The sequence below is a fragment of the Ovis canadensis genome, chromosome 1 (genome assembly GCF_042477335.2).
Source record: "Ovis canadensis isolate MfBH-ARS-UI-01 breed Bighorn chromosome 1, ARS-UI_OviCan_v2, whole genome shotgun sequence".
In the NCBI taxonomy this organism is placed as follows: Eukaryota; Metazoa; Chordata; class Mammalia; order Artiodactyla; family Bovidae; genus Ovis; species Ovis canadensis.
In genome coordinates, this window is record NC_091245.1 from 18,964,734 (window position 1) to 18,986,818 (window position 22,085).

General features: G+C 44.4%; 1 pseudogene; it reads left to right on the plus strand.

Annotated features, from left to right (window-relative positions):
• The first annotated feature begins 4,592 nt into the window (after nt 1–4,592).
• Nucleotides 4,593–5,588, plus strand: LOC138419399 (mitochondrial fission factor pseudogene; annotated as a pseudogene).
• The last annotated feature ends 16,497 nt before the right edge of the window (nt 5,589–22,085 follow it).

Below are 22,085 nucleotides of genomic sequence, written 5' to 3' on the forward strand. Positions count from 1 at the left end.
GCTCCTAGCTCAGTGCCTGGCATATTTCTTTTCATTCAGAAAAACAGTGCCATCATTGCATGATTCTTGATATTAAATTTAAATTTCCTAATAATGAGCCATTAAACATTTTCAGGTGAGGGTAGGTATCAGATTGTCACTTGAACAGCAACAGTGTATAAACTGCACCAGGCAGGCTCTGCATACACTGTTTTACAGACATGATCACTTGGCCTCAAAACAACTCAGCAGGCAGACCCCACCGGGCAAGTCGATGCCAGAGCTGGGACCCACAGCTGGTTATGGCTGTTCAGAGCCCCTGCCCTTTCCATTGCCTGGTGCCAGGCTCCCTCTTGGCTGTCACCCCTTCCAATCCACTCCTCGAGGCTCCAGGGCTCCCCATCACAGTGTGAGGCACCCCATCTACAGGTTCCCCGATCAGGCATCTCTTCTCTTCCTTCCTCACCCTCACAACTAGTCACCAAACTCTGCCCTTTTGGCCTCTTCTGCACCTGTTTGATTCTCTGCATTTCTGGGACCCGCCCTCTCCCTGCTGCCATGCCTACTCCCTGGTCTGCCTGCCCCCTGCCCTGCCCCAGCCAACCCATCCTTGGCATTGCCACCAGAGTGATTCTGTTGGCAGACGTGCCCACGACACTGTTCTGACAAGACCCGGCCAGGCCTTCACAGTCAGCCCAAACTCCATGGGTTTCTGAGGCTGCAGGACCCTGCTGTGCAAGCAATTTGAAATAGGTATTTTTCATGTGATCCTCACAGCAATGTGTGGGGTGGGTCCTATTAGGCCATTTTGTCGATGAGAAAATCAGGCCTCATTCAACAGATAACTTGAGCACTTGCCGTGGGCTACTCACATCGGGGCACAGACTTCTGCCCGGGTGGTGTTTATCCTGTTAGTAGGAGGATAACATGCGCGTGAAAAATAATACATGTATATAGTTTGTTAGAAAGTGATAGGTTCCATAAAAGGGGGGAGGAGATTAGATACACAGGGAAGGTTTGGTTAATAATCAGGGTGGTCGAAGGAAGCAGCATTGAAAAGATGGGATTTGAGGAAAGACAAAGCTGGTGATAGATAGAACGTCTTTGAAATGAGCATCCAGGCTGAAGGAGCAGCTGGAGCAGAGGCCCTGGGCGGGAATGTGCCTCATGGGTTGAGGCACATGTGGCCGTGACACCGTGAGCAGGGGATGGGAGAGCAGTGGAAGATGAGGTTGGAGAGGAAATGGGGTAGCTTCCAGGCCAATGGGAGGACTTTGGCAGAAATCCAGGTGTAGTGAGCAGTGGCTAGAGACCAGTTCTGTCTTGGAAGCAGAACTAAGAGGATTTGTTTATGGACTGGATAAGAGAAAGCAGTCAAGGTTGACCCCACAGTTTTGGCCTAAGCAACTGGATGAAGTTGCCATTTATTGAGATGGGGAAGCTACACATAGGAGCTGAGGAATTTGGAAACTTCAGGAGGGTCTGCTTGACTCTCCAGAGCTCTTTCCCCACTGCTCCCTGCCCATAGCTAGAGACAGAATCAGATGCATAGAGGAAAAAATATATATATTTAGAAGGAAATACACCAAAAGCTGTGAGTGTGGGTGGCTTTTTTCTTCATAATTTTCTAAATTTTCTGTAAAGACTATTTTTAAAAGGACAAACTTTTAAAATAGTATAACTAATACTTCATTTTATTTCACCATGCTGTGCCTCTTGGGGGAATCTTAGTTCCCTGACCCAGGGGATCAAACCCATGCCCCTGAAATGAAAGCGCCAAGTCTTAACCACTGGCCTGCCAGGGAACTCTCAACACTTCATTTTTTAGAACAACAAAAATCTTCCATATAGAAGTGTAACACATTAAAGTTTCCACTGTGTCCTTGCCCCCCCCAACTCCCTGGGGGGAATTCCAATTTATTCTTTATTCTTCTGGGCATTTTGTATGAATCTTGAAACATGTATAAACTTTATTTTTACACAACTGCCACCCTGTTGTTCATAGCTTTCTGCAAATTGCTCTTTTCATATTAGTGGGAACTCCTTCCCACGTTAGTTTTTGCCTGAGCCACTGAACTGAAACTGTTACATACTCTTCTGTTATGGATAGGCCATAAATTTTTTTAATGGTTATTATTGTAGCTTTTTTTATTAAAGGAAAAAGTAGATACAGACTTTCCGGGTGCTGTAGTGGATAAGAACCTGCCTGCCGATGCAGGGGTCACGGGTTGGATCCCCAGTCTGGGAGGATTCCACGGGCCACGGAGCGGCTGAGCCCGTGAGCCGCAAGTACTGAGCCCAGGCGCCCTAGAGCCTGTGCTCCACAACAAGAGCAGCCACCTCAATGCGAAGCCCACTCAAGGAACCAAGGAGTAGCCCTTGCTCACCACAGCTAGAGAGAGCCCGCGCACAGCAGTGGAGACCCAGCACAGCCAAAATCGAAAAGCGGGTGCACACCTTTTCTTTAATAAAAATCTAAATAATGCCAACAGTCTAAAAGATACAAAGCCAAAGGTAAAGTGGGGTTTCCTCCCTCCTCCCCACAGCGGTTTCATTTCCTAGAGCTTCTGATTTTAGGCGTTTGGGTCTGAGCAGTACATCTTCCACAGTAAGCGGCATAGTAGTACACCTGGTGAGTCCTCACAATAAAACCTGTGGGATTTGCTCAATTTAGGTGAACTCCCACCTGTTCCTCTTGATTTTGTTGTATATCTCTTTTCATTCTTTATGAGCTCTCTCAGGACTTTAAACAATATATTTAAACATTTATTTCCTGATTTATCACCCTGAGCAGTATCCTTCTGATTACCCTCTATGAAGAATGAGAAAATTAGCTTACTCTCCTTGATTCTCCCTCCTCCAATTACCATTTTTTTATTTCTCGTTGTCAAGGCTTATAATATCTTCTGATCTGTGAGTATAGTTGTCTGATTCTAAATATCAAAAACCTATAAACAGCATTTTAACTGGATGTTTATGAAAAATCTTTCCAGCATCAATTTCAAATAAGTCTCTACTTTTTTCTTTATTTCCTTCCCTTCTGGAGCACACTCCACTCCCACAGTTTCTTATACAGCATTTTGAGCCTTTTTCTTTACTTTGGTAGAATACCTCTCACAAATTTTTTCTCATAGGATTATAAACTTTTTGGTTATTGTATTCCTGAAAATATATTTTTCTTGCATTCACTCTCAGTTTTAACTTTGTCTGGCATGGGCTTCTTTATTGGAAAAAAAAAAGGGGGGGCGGGGTGGGGAATATCCCTGGCGGTCCACTGGTTAAGACTCTGCACTTCCAGAGCAGGGGAGTGTGAGTTGCGAGTTCAGTCCCTAGTCTGGGACCTAAGATCCCGCATGCTTTGCAATGAGGCAAAAAAAAAAAAAAAAGTTTCCAGAAACTTTTAAAGCTATTGTTTCTAGTACTGTATGAAGCAGTTGTTGAAGGAGGAAGGTTATATGGCACTGTTATCGATGCTTTGCTAACAGGTTTCTTTATCAAGTTACCTTGATATTTGTTTGATTACCAACTTGATTTTTTTAATTGTAAATTCTGAACTTAAACCCAGTTCAGGCTTCACTTGGGAAGAAAGACCCTTGATTCGGGGATCTTGGGCTTGTGTTTTTCTCAGCCCTGGTTTATCCGTCAATCTGAGTTCATCTACTTACTATCTTTCAGAATTTTTCTGTTTGAAAATCCTTTGGAGTATAGCTAATATGAGTATCTAAATTGGGGTTTTCCCCAAAAATACTTATTTGTTTAGGTCACCTTTCTCCCTGTCCTGATTGGTAAGGCCTCCTTTTTATCACATTTGAAGTTATTATAAGTACAGCGTCTACTCTGTACTCTGGTCCTGAAGTTTGTTTCACTTGTCCGTTCATCTAGTCTAAGCCAGAACTACTCATTTAACTTGCGTGGCTTTGTTTCATTATCTGACACAGCTAGCTAGTCCCCCATCATTATATTTTTTCTTAAAACTAATTAGTGCAAAAAAAAAATAGTAATAATTAGTGCCAGTCCCTGTTTTTCCTCCAGCAGATTTTAAATTATTTTTTGAAAACTCCATCCTCAATTCTGATTGCAGATTTTATTGATAAAATTGACAACAATGTATCTGAAGAATATATGTTAATGTAAAAGAAAGAAAAGCTGATTGGACTCTAAACGAAGCCTAAAATTTAAGATCAAAAGTAAGCTTGCCCATCCAGCCCTGCTGAGAGGGAGGAAACACTATCTGATGTGTGCCGCCATCCCAGCTTCTAGAATGGAGGCTGTACGGCAGGCAGTGCGGGCTGTTAGCGTCCCCAGGGTCCACAGCCCGGTGCTTTAGACATTACGCTCCTCTTCAGTCCTTGGCTCATCTCTCTTTGCACCTTTCACCCCAGCTTTATCTAAATACCAGGGTTTCTCAGGCACACTTTGCAAAAACCTTTGTAACAATCAAGGGGTTAAATCTAAATCTTTCAAATCAATAAGAACAAAAGTAAACACCCTAATAGAAAAACGGTCATGGACACAAATAGGCAATTTACAAAAGAAGATACACAAATTCCAATTAAATAGGGGAAAATACTCAGCCTCACTATTAATCAAACAAGTACAATCGAAGGGGCCCACCCGAGCACCAGGGGAGCCGGCGGGCGGCGGCCCTCGCCGGGGACCCTCCAGCGGGCCCAGGGGGACAAAAGTGGCTCTAAATCCAGCACGTGCATACTGAGGCAAGTTAATGGATTTAATATGAAGCACAGAAGCAGATAATGCCAAAGAGCAAGCAGTAATTGGTACACATTTAGTGAGTGGGGCGGCCTTTCCTTCTCCCACTGCTGCTGAGATGGCGGAAATTAGTCGAATTCAGTATGAAATGGAATACACCGAAGGTATTAGTCAGCGAATGAGGGTCCCAGAAAAACTAAAGGTAGCACCACCAAACGCTGACCTGGAACAAGGATTTCAAGAAGGAGTTTCAAACGCTAGTGTGATTATGCAAGTTCCAGAGAGAATTGTGGTAGCAGGAAATAATGAAGACATTCCATTTTCAAGACCAGCAGATCTTGACCTTATACAGTCAACTCCCTTTAAGCCTCTGGCTCTAAAAACACCACCTCGTGTGCTTACGCTGAGTGAAAGACCACTAGATTTTCTGGATTTAGAAAGACCTGCTCCAACCCCTCAAAATGAAGAAATCCGTGCAGTTGGCAGGCTAAAAAGAGAACGCTCTATGAGTGAAAATGCTGTTCGCCAAAATGGACAGCTGGTCAAAACTGACTCCATACCTGTGTTGCGTGGTGGGTCTGCTGCCGCCACTTCTAATCCTCATCATGACAACGTCAGGTATGGCATTTCAAATATAGATGCAATGATTGAAGGAACTTCAGAAGACATGACAGTTGTAGATGCAGCTTCATTAAGACGACAGATAATCAAACTAAATAGACGTCTACAACTTCTGGAAGAGGAGAACAAAGAACGGGCTAAAAGAGAAATGGTCATGTATTCAATTACTGTAGCATTTTGGCTGCTTAATAGCTGGCTCTGGTTTCGCCGCTAGAGGTAACCTCAGCTCTCAGAAATATTGTCTCAACAGCTGGAAATATAAAGAATTTGCAAACTTCTTTGTTTTCTGTCTTTGCATTGTATGCCGTTTCACAGTCCACGCCCTGAAAATGTATTTCTCCCAGAAAGGAGGGGGAAGGACTTACATGTGCAGAAGTAAAGGTATATTCTGTCACTTGACTGTATTACTTTTAACCAGTTCTGCCATAACACCTACTTAAAATTCACACTTTGCATGTTTTGTAAATAGGATCTAGTTGTTGTTTTTTTTTTTTTTAAGGAATTTTTTTTTGCCTCTTCAGTCTGCACCACTAATTCTGAGTGTGAGAAAGTGTATAGAAAATGGGTTTAGCGAAATGTCTGTAAAGGAAAAATAGTACTTCATTTTGTCCTATTTGTAGTGATTTCTCAAACCCTATTAGATTAAACGATTTAGTTATAGACATTTTTGCATCCACATTTCAACATTAACACTACTGAAGTCCTGGTCTGGTGTCAGATTTAATAAAATCAAGCCACCCCATGTTTCATGATCCAATGAAACATGATTGATCCTCCCATAAAATAATTCCTAACATTTTCAGTGGTTTATCTAAAATGTGGGCAAAAATGTGCATTTTTATCTTTATTTTGCAGATGGTTTTCTATAAAGTACATTTTTACTAAGTCCGTGTGTGAATGATTAAAAAAACTACAGAATAAGGTACAAATGTAGTGTATTTAATAAACTGTCAACCAAAAAAAAAAAAAAAAAAAAAAAAAAAAACAATCGAAGGAACAGGGAGGTACTAGCGTGCGACAATCAATGGACGAAATCACACTAATATGCTGTGGGGATTTGAACACCCAGGTGGCGCTGGTGGTACAGAACCCACCTGCCAGTGCAGGACACCTAAGAGGCTCTGGTTCGAGACTACCTGGGGCCCAGGAGATCTGGAGGAGGGCATGGCAACCCACTCCAGTATTCTTGCCTGAGACTCCCATGGACAGAGGAGCCTGCTGGGCTATGGTCCATAGGGTCGAAAAGAGTCAGACATGACTGAAGCCACTTAGCACACACATGCATATTGTTAGTAGGGATAGAATCAGCTTCTATCTTTTTAGGGGGAATATTTGCCTTGTCTATCAAAGGCTGTAAAATATGCTTTGCCTTTGACTCAGTGATACAATTTTAGGAATGTATATAAAGGAAACGATCATACAAACATCTAAAAAATCTATAGGCAAAGACTCATGGCAGCATTGTTTATAATACTGAAAAGTTAGAAACAACCCAAAATAGACACACACAAACATAGCCTACAGCCTGGCTCAAGTGAATTTGGAGACCATCAGTATCTGCATCACTTGGGAGCATTTTAAAAAATGAATCTCAGGCCCCACTCTAGACCTACTGAATCAGAATTTCCATTTCGACAGTTTCTTAGGGCATGTGTAAAAGAAAGAAGCACAGGCAAGGATATACACATTTTAAAATGTTAGCAGTGATTTTTCCAAGTGGTGATGCTCTCTGTTTGGTTTTCTGTTTGTTTTTATTATTGTTGTGGTTTGCGGCAACTCCCCATCCCCACCCCAGTGTGCACACGCACACACACACTCCCTCTCTCTCATACACACACACACACACACCTCTATGGACTTCAACTGTAAAAAAAGGAATCTCCATACTATTTTTCCCATGCTAGTAGTTGGGGCCAAGAAGAACATAGAAAAGTTTCTGGAACCTCCAGGACAAATGAGGGTCCTCCACCCACTGGCAGGATAGATTAGATTACTGCCCCCTCCCTAGATGGTTCTCCCATTCATTCTCCAAACAGCACATCTCCCAAAGAGCAAATCTGATCTTGTCAACCCTCCTTAGAACTATTTTGAAAGTGAAAATGTTACTCGCTCAGTCTTGTCTAACTCTTTGCAAACCTATGAACTGTAGCCCGCCAGGCTCCTCTGTCCATGGAATTCTCCAGGCAAGAATACTGGGGTGGATAACCATCCCTTTCTCCAGGTGATCTTCCGGGATCAAACCTGGGTCTCCCACGCTGTAGGCAGATTCTTTACTGTTCGTGCCATCAGGAAAGCCCTGTAATCCAATTTCCCAATGACCCCTGCATTGGCAGCATAGTCTTAACGACTGGGCCACCAGGAAAGTCCTGAGTGTTACCCAGTTCCTTAAAGGCTACAAGGTTCTGTTGGATCTGCCCTGTCACTCCAGGGCAATGAAGTGTATTTCCCTCGGCTGCCTAGTTCTCTCCCATCTTTTCACACATCGTTCCCTACCTTTGCCTGGAAACTCAGCCCACCACTTCGCTGACTGCCTTCTAGCCCCAGGCCTCCTGAGGCCAGGACGTCATCTCTTCCAGGAAGCCTTCCCAGGAATGGTTAGGGGTCCCAATGGCATAGGCACCTGGTCTATTGCTCCACAATTGGGCTGTCAGATTCATGAGGCTGAGGCCACATCCCCATGGCCTTTGGTCTCTGCATTGAGTGGGGACGTTTTGAGGCCCAGATTCAGTGACATCCCATTCGGTCCTCTCAGGGTCAGTTCTGGCGTAGAACATGGCAGCTGCCTGGGACTGGCTATTTTGGGGGGGTGCAGCCTGGCCCTTGGGAGGATGATGAAAGGGGTACACATTTCTTTAAAGCAGAAGACACCCCTACTCTAGGGAGGATGCCCCTCACAAACATGGGTGAAGCCCTTCGGCCTGCCCCAGGGCCTGCCCCTCGATGGTCCCTGTTGCAAATCCATTTTCTAGTTCCTCTCCCTCTGATGGGCACTTTCTTTATGAGAATGTGTCCGTGGTAGACAAATGCAGAGTCTGTGGTGGGAGGCGCCTAGACGCCCTACCTGGCACACCTGAGCCAGGACAAATCCTCACAGAATCCTCTTTTGGCCCCTATCTTCCCCACCCTCGACCAGACAGACTCACATCCAGCTATGCTGTGGGTCTAGTAACCATATCACTGTGCTGATATTATTCTTGCTTCTTCAGCTATTCCCATACTAAGATGGGGGGGGGGGGGAAATTATGTAGGTAGCAGTGGAGAAATTAAATACAAATTGGCAGTATAATTATTGTGTGATTCATCTGTCTCCTCCACTGGACTGTGAACTTTTTGAAGATAAGGACCCTTGCCTCCCAGCCTAAAGGAGGGACTCAATAAATGTTTGTTAAAAGGATAACAGGGCTTATTAGGTTGTGTTAATGGTAAAGAAGCTGACCACCAATGCAGGAGGCATAAGAGATGTGGGTTCAATCCCTGGGTCGAGAAGATCCCCTGGAGAAGGAAATGGCTACCCACTCCAGTATTCTTGCCTGGAGAATCCCATGTACAGAGAAACCTGGAAGGTTACAGTCTATAGGGTTGCAAAGAGTCAGATATCACTGAAGTGACTTAGCACACAAAAGGATAACAACAGACTGGTTCAAGATTGGGAAAGGAATATGTCAAGGGTGGATATTGTCACTCTGCTCATTTAACTTATATGCAGAGCACATCACACGAAATACCAGGCTGGATGAATCACAAGCTGGAATCAAGTTTGCCAGGAGAAATATCAATGACGTCAGATATGCAGAAGATACCACTATAATGGTAGAAAGTGAAGAGAAACTAAAGACTCCCTTGATGAAGGTGAAAGAGGAGAGTGAAAAAGCTGGCTTGAAATTCAACATTCAAAAAACTAAGATCATAGCATCCAGTCTCATAACTTCATGGCAAATTGATGGGAGGAAAATGGAAACAGTGGCAGATTTTATTTTCTTGGGCTCCAAAATCACTGTGGATGGTGACTACAGCCATGAAATTAAAAGATGCTTATTCCTTGGAAGAAAAGCTATGACAAATCTAGACAGTGTATTAAAAAGCAGAGACATCACTTTGCCGACAAAGGTCCATCCAGTCAAAGCTATGGTCTTCCCAGTGGTCATGTACAGATGTGAGTGTTGGACCATAAAGAAGGCTGAGCACTGAAGAGCTGATGCGTTTGAACTGTGGTGCTAGAGAAGACTGTTGAGAGTTCCTTGGACAGCAAGGAGATCAAACCAATCAATCCTAAAGGAAGTCAACCCTGAATATTCACTGGAAGATCTGATGCTGAGGCTGAAGCTCCAATACTTTGGCCACTTGATGTGAAGAGCCAACTCACTGGAAAAGACCCTGACTCTAGGAAAGATTGAAGGCAGGAGGAGAAGGAGGTGACAGAGGATGAGATGATTGGATGGCATCATCGACTCAATGAACATGACTTTGAGCAAACTCCAAGAGATAGTAAAGGACAGGGAAGCCTGGTGTGCTGCAGTCCACAGGCTGCAAAGAATTAGACATGGCTGACAGACTGAAAAAAAGGATAAAGTGGGAGGAGTTTGACCTGGCCCTGAGGCAGGACGAAAATCTGATTGTTGGGAGGATTATGTTAATAAAGCCACTGGATGAAATTCAAGCAGAACTATTCAAATCCCTAAAGGATGATGCCATCAAGATTTGGCATTCATTATGTCGGCAAATCTGGAAGACCCAGCAGTGGCCACAGGACTGGAAAAGGTCAGTCCTCATCCCAATCCCCAAGAAGGGTAGTACCGAAGAACGTGCTAACCATCAGATGATTGCAATCATCTCCCATGCTAGTAAGGTCATGCTTAAAATCTTGCATGCTAGGCTTCAGCATTAGGTGAACCAAGAAATTCCAGATGTCCAAGCTGGCTTTAGAAAAGGAAGAGGAACTAGAGATGAAATTGCCAACATTCACTGGATTCAGAGAAAGCAAGGGAATTTCAGAAAAACATCTATCTCTGTTTCATCGACTACACTAAAGCCTTTGTGTGGATCATAATAAACTGTAGAAAGCTCTTAAACAGATGGGAATACCAGACCATCTTACCTGTCTCATGAGAAACCTTTATGTGGGTCAAAAAGCAATAGTTAGAACCCTGTATGGAACAACTGATTGGTTCAAGATCAAGAAAGAAGTATGACAGGGCTTTCTACTGTCACCCTGTTTGTTTAACCTATATGCTGAGCACATCATGAGAAATGCCAGGCTGGATGAGTTACAAGCTGGAATCAAGGTAGGCGGGAGAAACATCAACAACCTCAGATATGCAGATGATACCACTCTAATGGCAGAAAGTGAGGAAGAACTAAAGAGCCTCTTGATGAGGGTGAAGGAGGAGAAGAGCCGACTTAAGACTAAATATTAAAAAAACTAAGATCATGGCATCCGTTCCCATTACCGCATGACAAGTAGAAGAGGAAAAGGTGGAAATAGTGACAGATTTTTTCTTCTTGGGCTCCAAAATCACTGCAGATGGTGACTGCAGCCATGAAATCAGAAGACAGTTGCTTCTTGGCAGGAAAGCAATGACAAGCTGAGACAGTGTGTTGAAAAGCGTAGACGTTACTCTGCTGACAAAGGTCCGTATAGTCAAGGTTATGGTCTTCCCAGTGGTCATGTGCGATAGTGAAAGCTGGACCATAAAGAAGGTAGAGCACCAAAGAATTGATGCCTTTGAACTGTGGTGCTGGAGACGACTCCTGAAAGTCCCTTGGACAGCAAGGAGATCAAACCAGTCAATCTTAAGGGAGATCAACCCTAAACATTCACTGGAAGGACTGATGCTGAAGCTGAAGCTGCAGTATTTTGGTCATCTGATGTGAACAGACGACTCATTGGAAAAGTCCCTGATGCTGGGAAAGATTGAAGGCAGAAGGAGAAGAGAGGGTCAGAGGATGAGATGGCTGGATGGCATCACCCATGCGATGAACATGAACTTGGGCAAACTTCGGGAGATGGTGAGGGACAGGGAGGCCTGGCATGCTGCAGTCATGGGGTTGCAAAGAGTTGGACACGACTGGGCGACTAAACAACAACATGGCTGGGCTGCGAGAATACCAGCCTTTAGAATCTCTACTCCCAGCTCTTCTGAGGCCCTTCCCTTCCCTAGTCAGACCCTAGAGGGTCTTCCCACCCTCAACCTCCTCATCTAGGGTGAGGGTCAGCATCCACCACGCCAAACTCTACTCTCTCCCTGATGAACTGCTTGTCTCCCCATGCCCCACCCCAATGGAAGGAATGGCTCATATGGAGACATACCAAGGAGCAGTAGCTCTTAAGGAAAGAAAAAATAGGACTTTGCTCATGGTCAGTGGTTAAGAACCCACCTGCTAGTGCAGGGGACACAGGTCTGATCCCTGGCCTTGGAAGATTCCACATGCCATGGAGCAGCAGAGGCCACGCACCCTAGAGCCTGCTCTGCAACGAGAGACGCCACCACAGTGAGAAGCGTGAGCACCACAGTGAAGAGTGGCCCCCGCTCACCGCAATGCGGGAGAGCCTGTACAGAGCAACAGAGACCCAGTGCAGCCACAGATGAATAAAGTTTCTAAAACAAAGAAAGAAAGAAGGATCAACTGGGACCTGGACTGCACTTTGACCTGTGATGAGGTTTTTGGCCTCAGAAGCAGACTCTTCAATCAGCCCATGGAAAGACCTTATGTCCCAGGCCTCTTTCCAGGGATGGCCCCTTCTAGCTTCCCCTCGGGCACATTTTCAGGGCAGCCTCTGCAGTTCCTCCCATCTGAGCTCCTACGTGGTCCCAAAGATTTAAATCCAACAAACACATGGTATACATCTATGCTGTGCTATAATAATGCCTGCTAGCATCACGGACCACTTAAATGTGCCAACCACTTTACCTACATTGTTGAGATTTAATTCCTCCAACAGTCTTGTAGAGTAGCTCAGATCAGTATCTCCTTTTGCAGCTGGAGACTAAGATTCAGAGAGGTCAAGCAACTCACCCTTAAGCCACACAGCTACAAGAGAATTTGAATCTAAATTTGAACCCGGATCTGTGTGACTCCAGAGCCTGAATGCTTAAGCGTTATACAAAGCGCAACCTGTGTGGTTTCATATTCCTGGAGTGTACAAAAGTCCGTTCCCTTAGAGGCTTAGCTGTATGTTGGGAAACAGACGTTAGTCACAGAGATCTTAACGCACTTAGGTAATTACAGACTCTCCTAGATACTCTCCAGGAAAAGTGCCTAAAGCAAGGAGAACAACACAGAACCGGCCTGGGAGTCAGAGAGGCTTCTGTGAGGAGATGGTCTTTAGTAAACCTAAACACAGAAATGGTATGGACCGAACAGAAGCAGAAGATATTAAGAAGAGATGGCAAGAATACACAGAAGAACTGTACAAAAAAGATCTTCACAACCAAGATATTCACGATGGTGTGATCGCTCATCTAGAGCAAGACATCCTGAAATGTGAAGTCAAGTGGGCCTTAGGAAGCATCACTATGAACAAAGCTAGTGAAGGTGATGGAATTCCAGTTGAGCTGTTTCAAATCCTGGAAGATGATAATGTGAAAGTGCTGCACTCAATATGCCAGCAAATTTGGAAAACTCAGCAGTGGCCACAGGACTGGAAAAGGTCAGTTTTCATTCCAATTCCAAAGAAAGGCAATGCCAAAGAATGCTCAAACTGCCGCACAATTGCACTCATCTCACATGCTAGTAAAGTAATGCTCAAAATTCTCCAAGCCAGGCTTCAGCAATACGTGAACCGCAAACTCCCTGATGTTCAAGCTGGTTTTAGAAAAGGCAGAGGAACCAGAGATCAAATTGCCAACATCCGCTGGATCATGGAAAAAGCAAGAGAGTTCCAGAAAAACATCTATTTCTGCTTTATTGACTACGCCAAAGCCTTTGACTGTGTGGATCACAATAAACTGTGGAAAATTCTGAAAGAGATGGAAATACCAGACCACCTGACCTGCCTCTTGAGAAATCTGTATGCAGGTCAGGAAGCAACAGTTGGAACTGGACATGGAACAACAGACTGATTGCAAATAGGAAAAGGAGTACATCAAGGCTGTATATTGTCACCCTGCTTATTTAACTTATATGCAGAGTACATCATGAGAAATGCTGGGCTGGAAGGAGCACAAGCTGGAATCAAGATTACCGGGAGAAATATCAATAACCTCAGCAATGGCAACCCACTCCAGTACTCTTGCCTGGAAAATCCCATGGACAGAGGAGCCCCATAGGCTGCAGTCCCTGGGGTCGCTGCGAGTTGGACATGACTGAGTAGCTTCGCTTTCACTTTTCACTTTCATGCATTGGAGAAGGAAATGGCAACCTACTCCCATGTTCTTGCCTGGAGAATCCCAGGGACGGGGGAGCCTGGTGGGCTGCCATCTATGGGGTCGCACAGAGTTGGACATGACTGAAGCAACTCAGCAGCAGCAGCAGCAGATATGCAGATGACACCACCCTTATGACAGAAAGTGAAGAGGAACTAAAAAGCCTCTTGATGAAAGTGAAAGAGGAGAGTGAAAAAGTTGGCTTAAAGCTCAACATTCAGAAAATGAAGATCATGGCATCTGGTCCCATAACTTCATGGGAAATAGATAGGGAAACAGTGGAAACAGTGTCAGACTTTATCTTTTTGGGCTCCAAAATCACTGCAGATGGTGACTGTAGCCATGAAATTAAAAGACACTTACTCCTTGGAAGAAAATTTATGACCAACCTAGATAGCATATTCAAAAGCAGAGACATTACTTTGCCAACAAATGTCCGTCTAGTCAAGGCTATGGTTTTTCTAGTGGTCATGTATGGATGTGAGAGTTGGACTGTGAAGAAGGCTGAGCGCCAAAGAATTGATGCTTTTGAACTGTGGTGTTGGAGAAGACTCTTGAGAGTCCCTTGGACTGCAAGGAGATCCAACCAGTCCATTCTAAAGGAGATCAGCCCTGGATGTTCATTGAAAGGACTGATGCTAAAGCTGAAACTCCAATGCTTTGGCCACCTCATGTGAAGATTGACTCACTGGAAAAGACTCTGATGCTGGGAGGGATTGGGGGCAGGAGGAGAAGGAGACATCAGAGGATGAGATGGCTGGATGGCATCACCAACTTGATGGACATGGGTTTGGGTGAACTCTGGGAGTTGGTGATGGACAGGGAAGCCTGGTGCGCTGCAATTCATGGGGTCGCAAAGAGTTGGACATGACTGAGCGACTGAACTGAACTGAACTGAAACCTAAACAGCGTATTAAGAGCAAAGATCTCACTTTACTGACAAAAGTCCATATAGTCAAAGTTATGGTCTTTCCAGTGGTCATGTACAGATGCAAGAGCTGAACCATGAAGAAGGCTGAGCGCTGAAGAATTGATGCTTTTGAACTGTGGTGTTGAAGACTCTTGAGAGTCCCTTGGACAGCAAGGAGATCAGATCAGTCAATCATAAAGGAAATCAACATTGAAAATTCAATACAAGTACTGATGCTGAAGCTGAAGGTCCAGTACTCTGGTCATCTGATAGGAAGAACTGACTCAGTGGAAAAGACCCTGATGCTGGGAAAGATTGAAGGCAAAAGGAGAAGAGGGTGGTAGAGGATGAGATGGTTGCATAGCATCACCTATTCAATGGACATGAACTTGGGCAAACTCTGAGATAGTGAGGGACCAGGAGGCCTGGCATGCTGTAGTCCATGAAGTTGCAAAGAGTCAGACAAGACTTAGTGACTGAATAAGAACAGCAGATGTCCTGAGGCAGCAGGGAGGACATCTCCTTTAAAGAGTGTTTTAGAAAAGCAGAACAAAGGCCTGTATGGCTGGAGCCTAGACAGCAAGGGACAGTGTGGCAGGATGGGCTGGAGAGTGGCCAGCTGCCAAATCACTCAGGGCCTGGTAGGCCATGGCAAGGGGCTTGGAGTTCATGGTGAAGGCACAGAGAGCTTTTAAAAGGTTCTCAGTAGAGTTGTGCATTCAGATTTGCTTTTTAGAAGGATCACCCTGGCTGTTGTGTGGAGAACAGACTGAAAGGGGCAATGGTTGCAGGGGTCCAGGAGAGATGTGATATGGCTTGAAATGGGACAGTATTGCCAGGGACGCAAGAGGAATAGGGTTCAGGACAGAGTTTCGAAAGTAAGGTCAATAGGATTGGATGTGGGCTGCAAGAGGGAAGAATCAACACAGACTCTGTACACCTGGATAGAGACTGGTGCTTTTACTGAAATGCTCAAGAATGAGGGAGGAGTAGGTTTAGAGGAGAATCAAGAGTTTGCTTTTGCCGAGTTTGAGGTGCCTGCAAATGTCCAAGTAGTGGGATAGAGTCAGTCTATCTTTATATCCCCAGTGTCAGCACAAATAAGTGTTAGTTGCTCAGTTCTGTCTAATTCTTTGTGACCCCATGGACAGATGGGGCTCACAGGCTCTTCCGTCCTTCAGATTTTCTAGGCAAGAATACTGGAGTGGGTTGCCATTTCCTTCTCCAAGCACAAAATAGGTCCTATTTAAAATATCTTTAAATAAAAGAATGCACTGGAATTCCCTGGTAGTCCAGTGGTCAGGACTCCAAGCTTCCACTTGCCAAGGGCCTGGGGTTGAATCCCTGGCTGGGGAACTGAGACCCCACAAACTGCTTGGCCAAAAAGCAACAACAACAGGGAATGTACATGGGTTGGATTTGCGTCAAGTCTTGAGGAATGGAGGGGATTTGGCTTTGAGATGAAGATATTTTGGTGTCTGAGATAAAAATGGTACAAAACAAACAGAAAACAAGCCAAGTAGAAGAGCTGGTGGAAGCAAGGGAGAAAGGAGTGAATGTGATGTAGAGGGCCCACAGGGCGCCTCCTATTGTGCTTCTGTGCCTTTACTAGAATGCTGAGCCACCCTCTGCTGGGCGGGAAGGTGAATCAGAGCCAGAAAGAAACTTTCTGTTTCTGTTAAATGTAGAGATCCAGGGTGTATTTGCAGGTATGTGTGTGTCTGCCTCAGAGCACTTTTATATTTGTATTTTTATAGTTTGTAGGCTAGGAGGCACTGGTCTTTCCAACTGACTTTGTCTGCAAGGCTGAACTGAGCCTGAATTCTCTTTCTCTGTACCTAGACTGACCTGGCTGCAGAAGTTCCCCTCAGTGATCCAAGCTGAATAGGTCAGGTTGTGTCAATGTGTTTCTGTTGCTTATAGATCATGGCTTCTTTCCTGAGCATCTAGTTGTCAGGCCCTTTGCCCAAAGCTCCTGAGAAAGATGTTTACATTCATCAGCTTAGTCCTTAGGCAAAGATTGGAATGCTACTGACTCAGAGGTGAAAGTCAAAGGCATCATTAACATACAAACGTAGTCCTTCCTGGTCCTTTACTCATTCAGTTCATCATTCACTCTTCTTTTTCACAAATATCCTCAGGCTCAGTGTTTGTTTCAGGCTACTTAACTTTAAGCTGAGCTATTTCAAATCATAAAAGGTGACGCTGTTCAAGTGCTACACTGAATATGCCAGCAAATCTGAAAAACTCAGCAGTGGCCGCAGGACTGGAAAAGGTCAATTTCTATTCCAATCCCAAAGAAGGGCAATGACAAAGAATGTTCAGACTACCACACAATTGTCGTCATCTCACATACTAGCAAGGTAATGTTCAAAATCCTTCAAGCTAGGCTTCAACTGTACGTGAACCAAGAACTGCCAGATGTACAAGCTGGGTTTAGAAAAGACAGAGGAAGCAGATCAAGCTGCCAACATCTGCTGGATCATAGAAAAAGCATGGGAATTCCCAGAATAGCATCTACTTCTGCTTCATTGACTATGCTAAAGCCTTTGACTATGTGGATCACAACAAACTGTAGAAAATTCTTAAATAGGAATACCGGACCACTTTACCTGCCTCCTGAGAAATCTGTATACAGGTCAAGAAGCAACAGTTAGAACCAGACATGAAACAATGGACTGGTCCCAAACGGGGAAAGGAGTACGTCAAGGCTGTATATTGTCACCCTGCTTATTTACATCATGTGTAATGCAGGGCTGGATGAAGCACAAGCTGGAATCAAGATTGCCAGGAGAAATATCAATAACCTCAGATATGCAGATGACACCACTCTCATGACAGGAAGCAAGAGGAACTAAACAGCCTCTTGATGAAAGTGAAAGAGGAGAGTGAAAAAGCTAGCTTAAAACTCAGTATCAAAAAAACAAAGATCATGGCATATGGTCCCATCACTTCATGGCAAATAGATGGGGAAACAATGGAAACAGTGACAGACTTTATTTTCTTGGGCTCCAAAGTCACTGCTGACAGTGACTGAAGCCATGAAATGAAAAGATGCTCCTTGGAAGAAAAGCTATGACAAAACTAGACAGGATATTAAAAAGTAGAGACATCACTTTGCCAACAAAGGTCTGTCTAGTCAAAGCTATGGTTTTTCCAGTAGTCATGTACGAATATGAGAGTTGGACTATAAAGAAAGCTGAGCACCAAAGAATTGATGTTTTTGAACTATAGTGCTGGAGAAGACTCTTGAGAGTCCCTTGGACTGCAAGGAGATCAAACCAGTCAATCCTAAAGGAAATCAATCCTGAATATTCACTGGAAGGACTGATGCTGAAGCTGAAGCCCCAGTAATTTGGCTACTTGATGTGAAGAGCCAATTCACTGGTAAAGAGCTTGATGCTGAGAAAGACTGAAGGCAGGAGGAGAAGGGAACAACAGAGGATGAGATGGTTGGATGGCATCACCGACTCGATGGATGTGACTTTGAGAAAGCTCTGGGAGATAGTGGAGGACAGGGAAGCCTGGCGTGCTGCAGTATATGGGGTTACAAAGAATCGGACACGACTAAGTGACTGAACAGCAACCTCCCTGCCTTCCAGTTTCCTCAGCTATAACATGGGGATGGTGAGACTTCCCCAATCCTTAAAGCTTCACCTTCCAATGCAAGGTGTGTAGGTTCCACCTGTGGTCAGGGTGCTAAGATCTCAAGTGCCTCAGGACCAAACAACAGAAACAATATTGTAACAAATTCAATAGACTTTAAAAAGAGCCCACCTAAAAGGCAGTGGGGGAAGGACGGGGGGGGGGGGATGAACTGGGAGAGTAGCACCAAAACATACACATTATCTTATGTAAAATAGATGGCCAGTGGGAATTTGCTGCATGACACAGGCTTAAGAACCTGCCTGCAGTTCAGCAGGCCCAGGTTCAATCCCTGAGTCAGGAAGACCTTGAAGAAGGGAACGGTTAGCCACTCAGCATTCTTGCCTGGAGAATTCCACAGACAGAGGAGCCTGGCAGGCACAGTCCATGGGGTCACAAAGAGTCGGATGTGACTGAGTGACTAACACTTTCACAGGGAGCTCAAACCTTGTGATCTGTGACAACCTTGAGGGGGGGGTTGGCGTGGGAGGGAGGCTCCAGAGGGAGGGGACATATGTATACCTATGGCTGATTCATGTTAGTATATGGCAGAAACCAACACAATATTGTAAAGCAATTATCCTCCAATTAAAAATAAATGAACATTTTTAAAATGGTCCGCACAAAGAAGTCTAAAAAAATAAAATGGGGATGGTAATAATGACTTATCCAAAAATTCATTCTGAGGATAAAATCCCAGACTTCCTTGGTGATCCAGTGATGACCTGTGTGCTCAGTCATGTCTGATTCTGAGTGGCCCCATGGACTGCCAGGCTCCTCTCTCGGTAGGATTTTCCAGGCAAGAATGCTGGAGTGGGTTGCCGTTTCCTACTCCAGGGAATCTTCCTGACTCAGGGATCGAATGTGAGTCTCTTTCATCCCCTGCTTTGGCAGGTGGATTCTTTACCACTGTACACCTGGGAAGCCTGTAGGCCACAGCTACTGAGCTTGTGCCCTAGAGCCTGAGCGCCACAACTCCTGAAGCCCCTGCATCCTATGGCCTGTACCCTGCAACAAGAGAAGCCACCACGGTGAAAATCCTGTGCACTGCAACGAAGAGTAGCCACTGCTTGCCACTAGAGAAGGCCTGTGTGCAGCGACGAAGACCCAGTGCAACCAAAAATGTTTTTAGAAAGTGAAAAATTCAGAAATATCATTTGACACAATATCATATTTAGTGAGCACAAGCGAAGAGCCAGGGCATGTCCTAAGTGCTGAGGATCTTGGTGAACAAAACACAGATCCCTGCCCCCATGGTGGCAGGTATTCTAATGGGGAGAGTTGAGCAACAGAAAAATAAATAAAGCATGTAGTGGTGGTCCCGGAAGGCTTCACTGAGGAGGTGATATGTCAGCAAGGCCCTAAAGAAGGTAAGGGAACAAGCCATTTGGATTTGAGGGGATACGGAACTGGAACAGTGAAGCAGGGAGGGGATGACGCAGGGCTGAGGGTGGGGGGAGCCTGTAGGCCATTGTGAGGACTTACTTGGCTTCCCTCCAGAATTAGATGAGAAGTCATCATTCCCTCCAGAATTAGATGAGAAGTCATTTGATGGTTTTAAGAGGAGTAACTTGATCTGGCATCTAGTATTAAAGAACCACTCTGCCTGCTGTGTTGAGCAGACTGCAAGGGGCCTGGTAGAAGCAAGAACTATGCTGATCAGGCTACAGATGATGGTGGCTTGGATCAGCTGGTCACAATGGAGGTGGAGGAAAGTGCTGGGTTATGGATAAATTTTGGAGGCAGAACAGAACTAAATAAATGTTAGTGTCAATGCACCAAAAGCACAATTCATACAAGAAAAAATTGATAAATGAGACTTCACCAAAATTAATAACTCTCGTGCTTCAAAAGACACTATTAAAATGAAGACAGGGAAACTCCCTGGCAGTCCAGTGGTTAGGATCCACACTCTCACTGCTGAGGGCACAGGTTCAAATCCCTGTTTGGGGAACTAAGATCCCACATGCTCTGCAGAACAGCCAAAAAATGGAAGAAAGAAAAAAAGTCACAGAGTGAAACAAAATACTTATAAAGCATATATCTGATAAAAAGACTTGTATCCAAAATATATAAAGAACTCTTACAACTCAGTAGTAAGACAAACAACCCAGTTTAAAAATCAGCAAAATATTTGAATAGACATTTCACCAAAGAAGATATGTTAATAGCCAATAAGCAAATAAAAAGATACTCAAAATTATTTGTCATCAAGGAAATACAAATTAAAATCTCAATGAGGGAATTTCCTGGTGGTCAAGTGATTAGAACTCAGCACTTCCACTGCCAGGGGCCCAGATTCAATCCTAGTCAGGGAACTAAGATCTTGCAAGGAGAGCTGCGTGGCCTAGAAGTAAATTTTAAAATTAAATTAAAAAAAATAAAGCCTCAGTGAGATACCACTTTATATCCACTGCTACTGCTGCTGCTAAGTTGCTTCAGTCGTGTCCAACTCTGTGCGACCCCATAGACAGCAGCCCACCAGGCTCCCCCGTCCCTGGGATTCTCCAGGCAAGAACACTGGAGTGGGTTGCTATTTCCTTCTCTAATGCGTGAAAGTGAAAAGTGAAAGTGAGGTCGCTCAGTCGTGTCTGACTCCTAGCGATCCCATGGACTGCAGCCCACCAGGCTCCTCTGTTCATGGGAGTTTCCAGGCAAGAGTACTGGAGTGGGGTGCCATTGCCTTCTCCGTTATATCCACTAGAGTGGCTATAATAAAAAAAACAGTAATAAACATTGGCAAGGATGTGGAGAAATGTGAAGAGAGTAATGAGAATGTGAAATGGTACAGTCGCTTTGGAAAACAGTTTGGGAATTTCTTAAAAAGATAACCATAAATTTACCATAAGACACAGAAATCCCACTCCTAGTTATCTATCTCTAGATCCACATCAGAAAAGGAGTATATCAAAGCTGTATATCATCACCCTGCTTATTTAACTTATATGCAGAGTACATCATGAGAAATGCTGGACTGGATGAAGCACAAGCTGGCATAAACTTACCATAAGACACAGAGATCCCACTTCTAATTATCTATCTCTGGCTTCAAATCGGGAAATAAGTACGTTGAGGCTATATATTGTCACCCTGCTTATTTAACGTATATGCAGAATGCATCATGAGAAATGCTGGGCTGAATGAAGCACAAGCTGGAACCAAGATTGCCAGGAGAAATATCCATAACCTCAGATATGCAGATGACACCACCCTCATGGCAGAAAGTGAAGAGGAACTAAAGAGCCTCTTAATGAAAGTGAAAGAGGAGAGTGAAAAAGTTGGCTTAAAACTCAACATACAGAAAGCTAAGATCATGGCATCTGGTCCCATCACTTCATGGCAGATAGATGGGGAAACAATGGAAACAGTGAGAGACTTTATTTTGGGGGGCTCCAAAATCACTACAGATGGTGACTGCAGTTATGAAATTAAAAGACGCTTACTCCTTGGAAGAAAAGCTATGACCAACCTAGATAGCATATTAAAAAGGAGAGACATTACTTTGCCAACAAATGTCCATCTAGTCAAAGCTATTGTTTTCCCAGTAGTCATGTATGGATGTGAGAGCTGGACTATAAAGAAAGCTGAGCACCGAAGAATCGATGCTTTTGAACTGTGATGTTGGAGGAGACTCTTCAGAGTCTCTTGGACAGCAAGGAGATCCAACCAGTCAGTCCTAAAGGAAATCAATCCTGAATATTCACTGGAAGGACTGATGTTGAAGTTGAAACTCCAATACTTTGGCCACCTGATTCGAAGAACTGACTCATTTGAAAAGACCCTGATGCTGGGAAAGATTGAAGTCAGGAGGGTAAGGGGACAACAGAGGATGAGACGGTTGGATGGCATCACTGAGT